The sequence below is a fragment of the Zalophus californianus genome, chromosome 9, assembly GCF_009762305.2.
Source record: "Zalophus californianus isolate mZalCal1 chromosome 9, mZalCal1.pri.v2, whole genome shotgun sequence".
Classification (NCBI taxonomy): domain Eukaryota; kingdom Metazoa; phylum Chordata; class Mammalia; order Carnivora; family Otariidae; genus Zalophus; species Zalophus californianus.
In genome coordinates this window covers 75,919,469-75,936,504 of record NC_045603.1, presented here as the reverse complement: position 1 = coordinate 75,936,504, position 17,036 = coordinate 75,919,469, and the positions used below count along the sequence as shown (strand labels likewise).

General features: G+C 40.6%; 1 long non-coding RNA gene across 1 annotated transcript; it reads left to right on the top strand.

The window, feature by feature from the left end:
• Positions 1-10,154: 10,154 nt before the first annotated feature.
• On the top strand, positions 10,155-14,658 carry LOC118355979. Its single transcript, XR_004819335.1, has 2 exons — positions 10,155-10,704; positions 13,367-14,658. It is a non-coding gene; the product is annotated as an uncharacterized LOC118355979 (long non-coding RNA).
• Positions 14,659-17,036: the final 2,378 nt, after the last annotated feature.

The window sequence follows — 17,036 nt, the reverse complement described above, 5'->3', positions numbered from 1 at the left end:
GAATTTTTTCATCCATTCTGATGCCCTATGTGTTTTGATTACAGCATTTAGTCCATTTATGTTCAGAGTGATTATTGTTAGATATGAACAATCTTCTTACCTGTAAAGTGGTTGTTTCTGGAGATTTTCTCTCTTCCCCTCTAGTCTTTGATGCTTTGGGTCTTTCTTTCTCACTCAATGAGTCCCCTTTAATATTTCCTGCAAGGCTGGTTTAGTGGTCATGAACTCCTTTAGTTTTTCTTTGTCTGGGAAACTCTTTATCTCCTATTCTGAATGACAGCCTTGCTGGATAATGTATTCTTGGCTGCACATTTTTCCCATTCAGCACTTTGAATATATCATGGCACTCTCTTCTGGCCTGCCAAATTTCTGTGGATAAGTCTGCTACCAACCTTATTTGTCTACCTTTGTAAATTTGGGATTTCTTTTCCCTTGTTGCTCTCAGGATTTTCCTTATCTCTGTATTTCATAAATTTTACTAAGATACGTCTTGGTGTTGGCCAGCTTTTGTTGTAGTTGATGGGGAGTTCTCTGTGCCTCCTGGATTTGGATGTCTGTTTCCTTCCCCAGATTAAGAAACTTTTCAGCTGTAATTTGCTCAACAAACCTTCTGCCCCTTTTTCTCCCTCTTCTTCTGGGACTCCTATGATATGAATGCTATTATGCTTTATGGAGTCACTGAGTTCCCTAAGTCTACTCTCATGATCCAATATTTTTCTTTCTTCTTTTCAGCGTCATTATTTTTGGATAATTTTATCTTCTATATCACTTATTCATTCCTCTGATTCTTCAATCCTTCTGGTCATTACATCCAGTTGGTTTCACATCTCAGTTATAGAATTTTTTATTTCAGCCTGACTAGTTTTTAGGTCTTTTATCTTTGTAGTAAGGGACTCCCTGGTGTCTTCTATGTTTTTCTCAAGCCCAGCTGGTATCCTAATAATTGTTGTTTTAAATTCTGGTTCAGGCATATTACTTATATCTGTTTCAATTAGATCGCTGGCCATAATCTTTTCTTGTTCCTTCTTTTGGTATGAATTCCTCCATCTTGGCATTTTTGTTTAGGTCTCTGTCTTCTTCTCTGTGTTAGGAAAGCCTATTATGTGTCCTGCTCCTGAGATTTATTAAGAAGAGGTCATATACTGTCCAGTGCCTATTGCTTCAGGAAGTGTTTCTGGTGTATGCTGTGTGCACTCTGCTCTTTCCCTCAGTAAGTCCTATGCAGAGTTTCTCCTTACCTGCAGTGGGTAGTGTTTTTTCCTTGCCCAACGTGTGGCAAGTTTTAATTAGTTTCTCTTTGGTCTGCTTGTTAAAATAAGCCTGATCCTATTTCCACTAGAGCTGAAACTTTGCAGCACTCTATGGTCAGTGGACTTGGTGTCGGGGGAGATTATGCTGGTCTTCTGGGAAGGGACCTGCTGCTGCTCTGGCTCTCAGGCACACTTGCTGAAGAAGCCTCTGCAGAGTGCAGGGGATGGGGCTTGTTATAAGCACCTCAAGCCTTCACTATGGACACTGCTGCTCACTGAAGTCCATCTGTACTGATAGGTGGGGAATAAAAATGGCATCAACCCACCTCTCATCCCCAGATAGGGAATTCTCACCCACCAATGTCCAGGAAGCCCTCAGAGAGGAGCGAACAATCCCCTGTCATGTGTCCCAGTTATCCCTCAAATCCGTGCCCTCTCCCTGTCTGTGTCCAGGCCATCTGCAGTGGTGTAGTGGTGTAATGCTCCTGTGTTTTCTCTCAGGCACACCAGCTGAGTTTCAAAACACCACATTTTAAGGACCCAGCACAGCATGAACCTGTACTGATCCTCTTGGGGTGGGGGGCAACTCACCATGCTGTGGCTGGTGATGGTGTGTCCCAGAAGGGCAGTTGCACAAGCATGCAGGGGCTTAGCGTTTAGAGTATAGTGCAGCAAAAAGCCAGTGTCCAGTTTGGCTGCCCTCAGCAGGTGTCTCTGCCCCTGTGCTAATGAATGGGGCAGTGCAGTGGTGCCCACCAGCTCTTTTGTCCCCTGAGAGGCTGGGCTACCTCCCAGATGCACTCCAAGAAGGGAAACTATCTCTCCCAGTGTGACCTCGGGGGATCTTCAGACCATGCTGTCTGCTTCCAGGCCTCTGATCTCCTTCTCCATAGGAGCACTACTATGCCCGCCAACCTCCATACCTGCCACGGGGTATGCTTTTAAAACTTCCATCTTTGAGCTCCACTACTTGTAAAAACTCACAGTAAACAGACCTTTTTGTTTTCCTAGTCAATGGTTTGGGGGAAGTGTTTTTCTTGTGCAATCTCCTGTGCACTGCTCTCTCTTTCTCTCTCCTTTTCCTCTCCCTATGATCAGGGCTCCCTCCCCTCCACAGCACCCAAGATTCTTCTCCTCCAAATCATGTCTCTGCACCTCCCACCTTCTACAATGTGGTCTCTTTTCTCCCTCTAGTTGTGCAGTTTGTTCTCTCAGTCCTCAGATCAATTTCTTGGGTGTTCATAATGATTTGATATTTATCTAGCTGTGTTTGAAGGATGAGGCAACCTTAGGGTCCCCCTACTATTCCACCATCTTAACTCCTTCTCCACCATTTTAATATCTAAACTAAGGACCAGACCATAGAATGGATGACCCTCCAAGATAGCATGAGAAGCCTGTGGACAGGCCAGTTTGCCCTTGAAGGGTGGCAGAATATAGCACCCGAAAATATGCCTTTTTGGCATATTATTATTTTGAGTATTATTATTTTGAGCTAAAGTTACTTGAAAAATAGCAAATGTAGGATAAGACTTTCTTTAAATTCCCTTCATCTATAGACAAATCCTCCAAAAGGAACTCAGTTGTCACTGATATCTTCCTCTGGAGTTTCATCAACCAGAGAAAATTGGTTCTTATCACAGAAGAAACTAGATAACTATCACAAACTGTTATATCTCCTGTCTATTCTTCTAAGGGCCCATTCCTCCTTTCCTAAATATCACTTAGTTTCCCCTCAGAAGCCTAATTCTCCCTCCTCTTCCCCTAGTAAGACTGTGTATATTAAAAAAAAAAAAAGACTGTATGTTAGCTCTTAAATCTCACTGCTTTTTTGAGTATTCATTCATTTTCCTATAATTCCCCTGTGCATGTAACATTAAAAATTAATAAAGTTGTATACCTTTTCTCCTGGTAATCTGCCTGTTGTCAGTTTATTTCATAGATCCAACTATTGAACCTAGAATGATAGAGGGAATATCTTTCCTCTTCTAAACCCTCTACAAACACAATTCTTTCTCTCTCTTCCTCTTTTCCTTCTCCTTTTTCTCTCTTTCTCCTCCCTCTGTCTTCCTATCTTCCCCCCACCTCATACCCAGTACATTCTTTTTTTTTTTAAGATTTTATTTATTTATTTGACAGAGAGAGACACAGTGAGAGAGGGAACACAAGCAGGGGGAGTGGGAAAGGGAGAAGCAGGCTTCCCTCAGAGCAGGGAGCCTGATGCGGGTCTTGATCCCAGGACCCTGGGATCATGACCTGAGTAGAAGGCAGACGCTTAATGACTGAGCCACCCAGGCACCCTACCCAGTACATTCTTAAACTACACCACTTTGACTTATGATTCACAGAATGCAAAAAGGGAAAATTTTGAAAGAGAAGGCTGCTGCATCCATTTCCTAAACCATTCATTGATTTAATTTTGCGTATGAAAAAATCTCAATGTTAAGTAGTCAAACCATTTCATTGATTAATCTTATGATATGTCTAAATGTTCCCAAAACAGTTTGGCTGTTAGTGAATGAGCCTTTATAAAACTATTGATCGTACAGATGCGTTTCTGGTGAAATGCCAATGTAAGGCCACATGGCTAATGAAAAAAAGGATTAGATGCATTCTGGGTTAAGGTGGTACATAAAACATAGCAATCTGACTTCATTTCTTCTCTAAAACTACAATGGTGGTATTATTTTAAAAGGCATGAAAGCACAAAGATAGGGTGGACGAGAACAACAATAAACCTTTGGAAGCTGGAAAGCAAACCGATTGCAAGATAACTTAGAAGAACTGAGAAAACCGAGTTCTCTGGCAACAGTGGGAAAAAATGAAAATAGACATTGCTATATTGCAGAAACACCCACAGACTCAAATCTTCTCCTTCTATTATCTCCCTAAATCCATGGTATTGGATGACTACTTTTCATGACTCCAGTAGAGGCTGGGAATCTCTGAAGAGAATAAAACTGTGTCTCTGTCCTGGGGAACAGTAGGCAAAATTGAGGTCATTGGTACCATGCAAAAATGGAGGTTTACATTATAGGAGCCAAGGGCAGGCTGCCCCAAGATGGGCCACTTTGGCATAAAGATTATTTCAAGTTAAAAGTAATCCAAACCCAGCAGTTGCAGGAAAAGTTCTCTGCCTCCCTCTCAACTGCTTAAATCTACATTGGAAAGAAGAGCCTATACAAGGAAGAGAGCTATTTTTTTAAAAAATATTTTATTTATTTATTTGACAGACAGACACAGTGAGAGAGGGAACACAAGCAGGGGGAATGGGAGAGGGAGAAGCAGGCTTCCTGCAGAGCAGGTAGCCTGATGCGGGGCTCGATCCCAGGACCCTGGGATCATGACCTGAGCAGAAGGCAGACGCTTAACGACTGAGCCACCCAGGCACCCCAGGAAGAGAGCTATTAACAGAGACTTCCCTTTACCTAAGGAACTTATCTGCATGAACATCTCCTTTCACCTTCCTGCTAATGGCCTCCCTCCCCTTTGTATCCTCTGATTCTACCCCTCTCCATAGCTTATATAAGTTTCATGTTGCCTCATTATCTTTGGAATTTCATGTCTGTGTGGATTTCCCGTATGTACACCTATTAAATTTGATTTTCTCCTGTTAATCGGTCCCATGTCAGTTTGATTCTAAGTCCAACTAGGAGGACCACAGTGCAGAGGGAGGTCTTCCTCCCTGGCAACATAATCACATGCATTATGCATGCTAAGACTCTATCTTCTGCTCCATAATACTAACTATTCAACCCTCAAACTATGGCAGCTGTATCTTTACCCTCTAGGCAGGATATTGGCACACATTTCTCTGCGTGCAACCGAAGAGAGAAGAAATAGAGAAACTGGCATTTGGGATTACCCAATGAAAAGAATGGCCCTAGAGTAACTCAAAGTATACAAGAGCTCTCCATTGACTCAGAACTTCCAATTGACTCTTGTCTTTTGCTCCCAATCATGAGCAGAAAGCTAAAGATTTTCAGAATTCTAAAGAAAGTCTCTATCATGAAAGATAAAGACCAAGCAAACAGAAGAAGCACCTGCTGAGGGAACAGAATATGTAGAAGAAAGAAAATGTTACATAATTTCTATTCAAAGCTTCCCAGAAGAGACCACCAAAGAACTGTGTTATGATTACAATAAATACCAAGCATAGTTTATTAGAAATGTGCCAGACAAGGGAGACACTGGCCAAATTAAATCAGTCAAATGGATTCTGAGAAGCTTTGGCACTTGAGTTTTATAAAGTTTTGTTGGGGAGGAGTTAGTCAAAGGATGGTTTTAGGCGGAAGTTAGCAAAGATGGGGGGACAGGAAGGAAGGGAAGGGCTATGACAGGAAAGAAGTGGTCAGAATTTGCAAGAGCCTTGAATCTCTGACTGCTTCGATAGGTTAGGCGAGGCTGTTGTGAAAGAGTCTGTGGTTTTATCTTTCCTGAACACATGAGCTGTTGCTGAAATTGCCTATCTTAGAAATTGTGGTTTCTATGCTTTTTTCTTTTGTTTTTCAAGTTGTGGTTTCAGTAGTTTTCCATTTCTCAGTCCTGAGAGAGGTAAGAGAAGGTATTTTATTCTTAAAACAAGAACAAGACAGTATTTTTAAAAAAGAGGAACATTCATAGAACAAAGAGAAGCGTTTGGAAGTTAAGAGTATGATAAGAAGTGAAAATAAAGAATTGAGACATAAAATTAAAGAAATCACATGGAAAGAACAGCAAAAAGACAAAGGGATATGAAATAGGAGGAAAAAGGTAAGAAAATTAAAGCAGTCTATGAATTTCAGCAGGCAAATAATGGGATTTCCAGGAAAGAAAAAAACAAAGGGGAAGAAATCAACAATGAAATAATTCAAGGAAAATTTCCAGAGCTGAAGGACACAAATTTCCAAATTGAAAGAGCCCATTTTAACAGATTAAAATTGTCCTACACCAAACCGTATAATTGTGAAATTTAAAACATTTAGGACATAAGAAGAGATTCTCAAGCTTCCAGAAAAGGGACAGGAGGAGATAGGGGACAAAAAAGAGAAACAGGAATCAGAATTGCTTTGGGCTTCTCAGCAGCAATGTGGTATAGGGGAAGAAAAAATTTTATTTAACCAAGTTAGGGTTCCTGGCTGGGTCTGAATATTAAACTGACAAAGACAGATTAACAGTAGAAAGGCATACAAACTTTATAGAATTTTTACATGTACATAAGAGCCTTCACAAGAGGATGAAGACCAGAAGAAGTGACCAGAGAAGGAAGCTTTTATACTTCTTAGACAATGGGGCAATAATTTTGTGAGGAATTGACAAGACAAAGGGATTTGGGTTATGGGTAGTAAATGGTAAATAGGTAACAAGATTTGTTTATACAGGCTTCTGGGCCTTAAATTCCCTGTCTCTGAATATTAGAACACATCCCTTCCTACTGGTACCGGGAGGGTATCTTTCACATGGAAGATTTATCCCCTCTTTTGAGGGAAGAAGGGGGTACAGCAGGGAGGTCAGAGTGACCTTCCTGCTTCTGCTATTTTCTCAAGCTCTAAATTAACATGCAGTATGCCAAGGTACCATATGTTGAGGTTGTGTGTCTGGAGCCCCATCATTGAAATGTTAGAAGACAGTACAGCAATGCCTTAAAAATTCTGAAGGAAAATTTATTTGAAGCAGAACTCTCTATTCAACCAAATTATGAAACAATTGCTGGTATATATAAAAATTTGCAGACTTTTAAAAAAAGGAAAAACTTGCAAAGATAATAAAAATACTCTCCATATACCCTTCCTTAAGAAATTACTGGAGGATATATGCCACCAAAATGATAAAACTAAGAAAGAATAAGGTATGAAATATAGAAAATGGGAGAGAGGCAAAGGGAATACCTGACATGACAATGAAAGGAAATCACAAATAAATAGCAGGCACCAAGGGTAGAAGGCAACTGGTCCAGATTGGGGGAGATATAACTGTAGACACAGACATGCTAAGAATGTCATCCCCAAGATGCCTACTGCCATGTTTAACCTGAGGTCAGAATCTTGTCTGCACTTGGCTTATTTGTATAGCTTAGCCCTTCTCCTTTGCTGCCTGGATCATCTGAGAATCTTCATTTTACCTCACAGAAGTGTTCTGCTTTGATCTACTTCTGAGACTTAAAATGTAGGCCATAGTTAGCTGAAAAAGAAAATACAGAACATTCCCCATTCCTTGACCATATTCCTGCTGGATATCCATTCCTAGGCTTACCCACTACAACCCTGTGTATGTTTTTCAGGACCCTGTCTTCAGATGAGATTCTTAGAAACTGTCAGAAGACACTTAGTTCTGCCTTGTGAGCTTTCACTAAACAGTGGCGATATTGCATTTTTCTTATCTAGTTTTTGTTCTTGCTGTACTCAGTGTTTCACAACGAAAAACTACACAGTAAATTCTTTCTTAATGTATGACAAATGGTACCCCAAAATTGAATTGCATAAGATTTGGGGTCTTGTTATTGCCAGAATAAAGAAATGATGAGCTGAAGCTGCAGTTAACTTGCTGGGAATTCTGGGGAGCTGGGAACCAACTCCAATTACTTTATGGCATAATTCCCATTAAAAGTTTTTTTTCCTTCTCTATTTGTTGAGAGATAAAAAAGTAAATTGTAAAAGTTATAAAGAAAGGCAGGGGCATGATAAACATGAAAATCAGGAGAGAAGGACCAGGAGAGTGTTTTCTTTGGGAGGAAATGAGGGAGATACAGGCAAATTACCTTGGTAAAATCAAGACTTTCCTCCTTAACTTGTAGTCTCCTTCCTTAAAGACCAGCTAAAAGCCCCATTGATCAAGCAAAACTAAGTTTACCAGGCTTATTGCAATAAGGAAAGACAGCACATTAACAGAATCTTAATAGCGTCTTGAAAGGGAAAAGTCAGGAGACAATATTTATAAGGTTTTGGGCCAGGGCAGAGTGATTTTATGGTGCGTCTGACAAAGCAGAGAGTTGAAGGGGATTAGACAAAGTGTACCCTATTATAGTTCCGAATTGTTTAGAATAACAAGATGAGGCTCTTGAGTAAGTACTGACCAGTAAGCATGATGAATAAGCTCTTTTAGTTGGTTCATAGTTTTATTTTCTATGAATAAGTATTTCTTGAAGAGAGTAAGTTATTTTTGCTTGATCCTAGTTGATAACACAAAAGCAGGAAAGAACGATTTCTTCCAGAATGATTTAACACAGAGACAGAGAAATATGTTGGTTTCAGTTATCATAACTCCTAAGATCCAAATAAGAGAAACTGGAGAGTATTGGGATATTTTTATTGAAAGTATAAGTCCTCCACTGGCATCATGGGAGGGGACTGTACCCAATCTCAAGTCTGACTCAGTGTTGGAAACATTCACAAATATTTTTCTAGATGAGTCTATGCATATATTACATTATCTTCTGTAATACCCTCAATTCCAGTTTAGGCCAACCTTTCCTTGATTTTAATAGCAAACATACAATGATAAACACTTTGTCCAGGGTCTTAGAGTAAGACCCCAAGAATATAGGTGAGAAAAAAGAACACTGCATTTGCTGGCAACTAGAAGGTGAAGGGTACAGAATAAGCCTCTTCAAAATGCACCACTTTGGCATGTAGATTACTTTGAGCTGAAATCAATCAAGGCCCAAAATATTCAGGCTTTTATCTTCCCCCTAACTGCCTAAAAGAATTTAGATAAAGAGTATGGTCCGGGAAGAGAACTATCACCAGAGGTAACTCTAAAGAATATGGGCTAGATGTGGTAAACTGGGGAGAAGTTTGTCAGGGTCTGGAGATCAGATTCCTCTCTGTGTCCATTGTCTGCATAGCATGGCAAACATTTGTTTTTCCCATCTTTTTGTGAATTGTCTTCCTCCCTTTTGAAGTTTCAGACCCTCACCCCCTTCTTCTTAGCTCAAGATGGCATATAAAGCTCAAATGCCTGACTGTCTGTGGGTCTCACGTTCTTATGGGGCCCCATAATACACAATTAAATTTGTTTTTCTCCTGTTAATCTGTATTATGTTAATTTAATTAATAGACCAGCCAAAAGAATCTGGAAGGTTGGAGAAAAAATGTATCCTCCTCTACAAAGGTCAGTCAGAAATTGAGATGGCTCACCTCCCTCCCCTTTCTGGTAGTTAGCAGAAAGTTAATGGGTTATAAAGGAACAAAAATATAATTTGTGAGGTAAGGCAAATGTTCTGTTTCTACTTATCCAAGGTAGATGGCTTAAGAGTTAATTAGATTCAAGTTTAGCACGGAACTTACAATTTAAGATAGTCTGGGAGAATACATTCTTTGGTTTCCATTCTACCTAGAAAAATGTGCTTTAATCTGAGGCCTGCAGTTCTGTTATATGAAAGCTGTAAGAGATTTTAACACAAGTTAAAGATTAGCAAGAATAGTAACAAAAATATATTTTGTTATTTATTCTGGGAGCCCATATTCTTGCCATTTGGTGATCTTCCACAGATAGTCAACCTTTTGAGTGTCCATTAGGACATTCTAGGACATGCAAGAGTCCTGCATTATTTATCCTGATTTGATACTAGAAAAGGATGTGGACATTAACTTCCTGAAGTTTAGCTTTTGATCTCAGAGTTAACTCTGGACTTTGAGACCAGCCTGCTCTCTTAAAATCCCAAATTGTGACCCAGAAGAATTGCAAATTGTTTAAAGGACATTTATGATGAATTTTGTCACACCAGGAATGTTAATCTAAAATTTTCAAGTGTCTACTGTACTTTAAATAAATATTTTCCTAGACAGAATCCTAAAAGAGGAATTTATGAGCTAGTGAACTTGGAGTTACCCAGGCCTTTACATTGAAGATTGACCCCTTGAAGTCGCTTAAAACACTAATGTTCAATTTCCTTTCTATTTTGAAGTCTTCAAGCCTTGACTACGTAAGAGTAGAAACCTTTTGGTGAGATGGCATAGGCTTGCAGGCCCCTTGCGAGCCAGGGTCATTCAAGGACTGCAGTGAGAGTTAGGAAAGCCAGGCAAACCTGAGCAAGGAGGAGAAAATGTTCTCTTCCCCTTATCTCATGTTGCAAGTTCTGAATGCCTGGATCTGCAAGAAGTGGCTCTTGCCTAGATTAGAGGCGTCCCTCCTTAGGACAAGAACATACTGTTCCTTGAAGAAGGGTGGCTGGGAGAATTCTTTAACTCTGCAAACATAAACAGAATACATACTGTTCTTGATAAATTTTGTGTATCTTTCTTCAAGGATGTTAGTTTAATCCCATTATGTGTGAAGGTACATATTGTTATGCTTACCTGATTGCTGCAAGTATATAGCTGTGTGGGAAATAAACAGCAGCATGCAGTTGCAAGTGCTGCCTTTGCTCTGCATCCCCTGTGTCCCGGTTCTTTCGCGACCCTTACCCAGGGACCCCAACGCACTAGACGTTGACAATTGGCGCCCGAACAGGGACCCTGAAGGACGTACAGGAAGGGTGAGTAACTTAAAATAACAGGGTTATGGGACAAGAAACTTCTACTCCTTATGTTCGAATGCTGAAGCATTCACTTGCTGTCTATGGCATCACTGTTAAGGTTTTTCAGCGGGTCATGGCTATGGCGGAGGGATCTAAGAAGTCCTCTAAAAAGCCCTCCGCTCCACCTCTGCCATCCGCACCAGTTTTCTCTCCCAAGAATCCTTTCCTTTCTGCTGCCTTGGCTGAGCTTGATGCACTAGGAGATAGCGATGATGAAAGTGAGGCTGGTAATTCTGTCTTTGCTTTTCCTGTTATTAGGCCTCCCCCGGTCCAGGGAGTAGCACAAGCGCCATATTATGAAGGTATCGGAATAGAGGATATCGGGCGCTTGAAAAAGGCAGTGTCTTTATATGGACCACAGCCACATTATGTGAAGGAGCTAGTTAATGGCCTAGCTCGACATTATAATAATTTCTCTTCTGAAGACTGGAGGGTCCTCTGTAGAGCCCTCCTGAAAGAGCCCGAATATCTGCAGTGGCAGATGTGGTTTTCTGAGCTTTGTATGGATCGGGCTCGCCAGAATGCATTAAGTCCTAACCCTCGTATACAGGTTATAACTTATCAAATGTTGGCAGGGATAGAACAATATTCTGATATTGCTGCTCAGGTTAATACCCCTGAAGAAATTCATGAGCAATTGCGGGAGATTAGTATGGAGGCATGGGAACGTATTCGGCCAGCAGGGGAGCATGATGGGTCATGGACTAAGGTTATTCAAAAGACTAATGAACCTTATGTTGAGTTCTTATCACGATTAAAACTAACTTTGGAAAGAACTGTTATTGGAGAAGAGGCTAAACAACAACTGTTGAGGTTACTAGCATATGAGAATGCTAATGAGGATTGTAAGAGAGTTATATTACCTATTAAGGATACAGGAGACATTAATACTTTTATGAAGGCCTGTAAGGATGTAACATCAGAAAGTCGAAAGATGCAGTTGTTTGCTGAAACCATGGCCACTACTTGGCATTCCTTACAATCTAAGCAGTTAGATAACATGAAGTGTTTTGGTTGTGGTCAATTAGGACACCTAAAAAGAAATTGTAGAGGAAAAAAATCAAATCTGCTTTCCTAACCCGGATTGATCCTTCATTACCTCTGAAATTATATATCCTCAATACATGGCAATATCCCACGGCTATATTAGGTCAAAATGAGTTGCCCATGGAATGGATCTATACTAGACATCATTTTTCAAAAAATATTGCTCCATATGGTACTCAAATAGCATATCTGATAGAACAAGCCCGAGATAGGGCTGTCACTATGACTGGCTATGACATTATGGACATTATCATCCCCCTTTCTAAGGATCAATTTTCATTTTTATTACAAAATATGGAAGAATTACAAATTGCTTTGTCAGGGTATGTTGGTCAAATTAATTACCACTTTCCCAAAGGGAAATTATGGGACTGTTTTCGTAAACAAGAGTTTGTTATTCAGGATATCATCAGTGAGCAGCCCCTGATTGATGCACCTACGGTCTTTACTGACGGTTCAAAGACTAAAAGTGCTTACTGGACCTCTTCTAAATATTGGGTTCAGTATACAGACTTTAATTCAGTCCAACAAAATGAATTATTTGCCATTGCTCAGGTGCTAAAAGATTTTCCCTCTGCTGTGAATATTCTCGCTGACTCTGCCTATGCTGTAGGAGTCCTTAAAAATATATGCACTGCTGTGGTACATTCACCAAAATCTAGTTTACTTAACCTATTTTTGCTCCTACAAACCTTGCTTAGAAGTCGGAATGTCCGTATTTATGTGACTCATATTCGCTCCCATACTAATCTTCCTGGTTCGTTGACACATGGTAATGCTCAGGTGGACGCTTTGGTGTCCTTTGCATCTGCGGAGGAGGAACATAATTTATTACACACCAATGCCGGCAGATTACATGTTCAATATAAAATTCCATACCGTCAAGCAAAATCTATCGTGAAGCAATGTCCAATCTGTAGACCTTTACATCTGCGCACTATAAAGGCTGGGGTAAACCCCCGAGGCACATATGCCAATGAACTTTGGCAAATGGACGTTACTCATGTGGCACAATTTGGTCGCTTGTCTTATGTGCATGTTGTAATAGACACATATTCTCAATTCATATGGGCTACTGCACAAGCTGGTGAAACTGCACAACATGTCATCACACATCTGTTGGAAACTTTTGCTGTGATGGGTATACCATCTATTATTAAGACAGACAATGGACCTGCATATGGAAGTAAAAAATTTCAAACCTTTTGTAAACAATATGGTATAATGCATAAAACAGGCATTGAGTACAACCCCCAAGGACAGGCTATTGTGGAACGTGCGCATAGTACTTTAAAGTTGCAAATTAAAAAATTAAAAAGGAGGAAAAAGGATTATATATTATTATTCACTCAATCTAATGCGCGTTCTATTTTGATACAGGCACTATTTACACTAAATTTCTTGAATCTTCCGCAGGGAGATATTCTTTCCTGAGCTGAAAAGCATTTCATAGAAGGAGAGGCGGCTCCTCCTCCGTTAAATGAATATATATGGTTTAAACCGGCTGCAGATGCAGAGTGGCAACCAGGGCTATTACTTTATAGAGGGAAGGGTTATGCTTATGTCTCCACAGAGGATGGACGGACCTGTTCCTGGCTCCCCGCGAGATGGATCCGGTCGAGGACCAATTCGCACGGCACCGTATCCCGTCAGACGATGACTGGGGAATTCGGACCAGGATGAGCTTCCAATACAGGCCATGGCACACCTGAAAATTTATTTTTGGCTTGCACACCTGAAAATTTATTTTTGGCTATGTGTGCCTTACTTACTGTATCATCTTCAGCCGAGGCGACAAATGATACTGCCGCGGAGCTGATGGAATGAGTCAATGGTGAATTATCAACTGATGGCCTGGGGAGATGGCGGCATTGCAGACCCTCCCATATCACATCAGAAATTTCCTGATCATATTCAAACGCACTTATGGAAAATTGCAGCTGCGCTTAAGACTGTTAGAATTTACAATGGAACTTTTTCTGGCACAGCGAACTCTGCATCAACTTATAATTTCACTATTTCTAAAGAAATGAATGTAACTGCTTGTGTGCCTTTACCATATCTATTTCTGGTTGGGAATTTTAGTTTCAATAATGGAATTAACTGTATCAAATGCCGACTATACTCCTGTATCAATAACTCTATAGAATTTGAATCGGGATATTCTCTTATGATTTTGCAACAACGTTCTCATATTTGGCTTCCGGTAAATTTAGAACGACCGTGGGCGCAAAATCCCGTAGACGCCTTGGTTTTAGAATTTTTCAAGAAGGTATCATTCAGAGTTTGGGGCATACTGCTGGAGGAATGGGCATTATATTGCTAGTTGTTATCTTATGCTTTACGCTGCTACATTTCTGCTATATAAAACCGTCCCAGAGTTCTATGGCCACCCTTTGGAAAGCACTTTTGCTGAAACAAAAGAAAAAAGGGGGAAATGAGATGGCATAGGCTTGCAGGCCCCTTGCGAGCCAGGGTCATTCAAGGACTGCAGTGAGAGTTAGGAAAGCCAGGCAAACCTGAGCAAGGAGGAGAAAATGTTCTCTTCCCCTTATCTCATGTTGCAAGTTCTGAATGCCTGGATCTGCAAGAAGTGGCTCTTGCCTAGATTAGAGGCGTCCCTCCTTAGGACAAGAACATACTGTTCCTTGAAGAAGGGTGGCTGGGAGAATTCTTTAACTCTGCAAACATAAACAGAATACATACTGTTCTTGATAAATTTTGTGTATCTTTCTTCAAGGATGTTAGTTTAATCCCATTATGTGTGAAGGTACATATTGTTATGCTTACCTGATTGCTGCAAATATATAGCTGTGTGGGAAATAAACAGCAGCATGCAGTTGCAAGTGCTGCCTTTGCTCTGCATCCCCTGTGTCCCGGTTCTTTCGCAACCCTTACCCAGGGACCCCAACGCACTAGACGTTGACAGATAGGGCTTAATGAAAGTAAGTGAAACGTAAGAGTTAGATGGGATATTTACCATCTTTGACATTATCTTTAAAGGGCAGGATGGAAACAAATTTTGTAAAACATAATTTGCCCAGATTTAGCATTTGTGTTATTTCCGTATGTTTCCTCAAGTAGATTCGATTCAAATGAAAAGGGTTTGGTGTGCTGTTTTCAAGGGGAGGGAGCGTTGAGAATGACTCTTCAACGTCTAACTTGAAAATCAAGGCAGAAAGAATAGGTGACAGTTATTTGGGTGACTTTACTTTAAAATATATGGGGTTGGCATTATTGCACAGTGCTTCTATTGAACATGGCCTCTGGGGTTAGAGAGACTTTGGTTCAAATCCTTATTCTGCCATGCATTGCTCCCTGGTCTTGGAACAATTAACCACTCTGAGCCTTAGTTTTTGCATCTGACAAATAAGGGTAATAATGGGGTCTATTTACGCTGTCACTGAAAACATTAAATGACTTAAAGACTATAAAACAGTACCATGCTCAATAAATGTTAGTGGTAGTTTCAGTGACTCCCCAGCATATCCTAAAGATGTTAAAGGTGAAACCTTAATCTGGCTCATGCTCATTACCCCATTATATCACACCGCATACACATTCCTCCACAAATGATAATGTTCTTTGGTCTCTACCTTGTTCATGCCTTCACCTCCTCTATTCCCAGGAGTCTTTATTTTCTCAGATTCACTATCCATTTCTTAAGGCTCAACCCTGGCATTACTTCTCTGAAGTCTCCATTGTCTAGGTTAAGGTGCTCCTCATATGTCCTTGTCATAAGTCCTGTTCATACCTACCTATATCTTTGTATTTATAACTGGGTTTGTTTAAGTGTCATGAGCTCCCTGAGGGCAGAGATTATGTCTTATTTGTATTTTGAACCCCAGAGGCCAGTGCAGTGATTTGTACATGGTAGATATTCAATGAGCATTGGATAAATGAATAATAAATAATGTTCAGACAAATTATTTCCAGGTTATAATACTTTTGCAGGGCCAGGACCTCAAGTTTCTTTTTTTTTTTCCGGAGAGAGAAAGAATGAGAGATAGAAAGCACGAGAGGGAAGAGGGTCAGAGGGAGAAGCAGACTCCCCGCTGAGCAGGGAGCCCAATGCGGGACTCGATCCCGGGACTCGATCCCAGGACTCCAGGATCATGACCTGAGCCGAAGGCAATCGCTTAACCAACTGAGCCACCCAGGTACCCCTCAAGTTTCTTTGAACATGCAGGAACAAGCAGGCTTAAGGGAACTGATTCACACTAAACAGACTCTCAGTGTAGTGTGTAAACCAGAATGCAGTTTATTGAAAAATAACTCATCAATGCATTGTCTCCCCTAGAGGTAAGTCTTTAGTAATAAGCAATGTAATTTCTTAAGAGCCTGGTATGTGCTAGGTACTGCCCTGAGTTCACCAAGAGTGAGTCTATCTCTTGAAAATGAACCAGTGTTGGGCACCTGAGTGGCTCAGTTGGTTAAGCATCTGCCTTTGGCTCAGGTCATGATCCCAGGGTCCTGGGATCGAGCCCTGTATCAGGCTCCCTACTCAGCGAGGAGTCTACTTCTCCCTCTGCCCCTCCCCCACTCATTCTCTCTCTCTCTCTCTCTCCCTTTCAAAAAAAAATAAAAATAAAAAAAGGAAAGAAAATGAACCAGTTTTAAGTAGGCTATTGAAATGGCTTTGAAAAGCTGGAAAGTTGGGGTGCCTGGGTGGCTCAGTTGTTAAGCATCTGCCTTCAGCTCAGGTCATGATCCCAGGGTCCTGGGATCGAGCCCCTTATTGGGCTCCCTGCTCCACGGGAAGCCTGCTTCTCTCTTTCCCACTCCCCCTGCTTGTGTTCCCTCTCTCACTGTGTCTCTCTCTGTCAAATAAATAAATAAAATCTTAAAGAAAGAAAGAAAGAAAGAAAAGCTGGAAAGTCAATGTATTAGTTTACAATTACATGGAGATCAGAATCCTTAATTCTATATGAGGAACACATTCTCTTCCAGCCTTCAAGCTATCCAGGAAGCCAATCACAATCAAGGGCCCAATCATTAATTTTTAAGGTAAAAATCACTGTGGCAGAGAGGGGAAATACTATAGTCAGGAACCTTATGATGTGAATGTTGTTTCTAAAGACTGACCTACCTTGAAGCCAAATCACAATTAGAATAAAAGAAGCTAGATGATCAAATATTTACTGGTATCCGGCCGAAATACAGAAGATTTGTTAAAGGGAACTGAATGCCTGTAGTCTGTTATTTAAAGCCTCCTCACTGCAAGAGCACCAAAAAAAACTTGT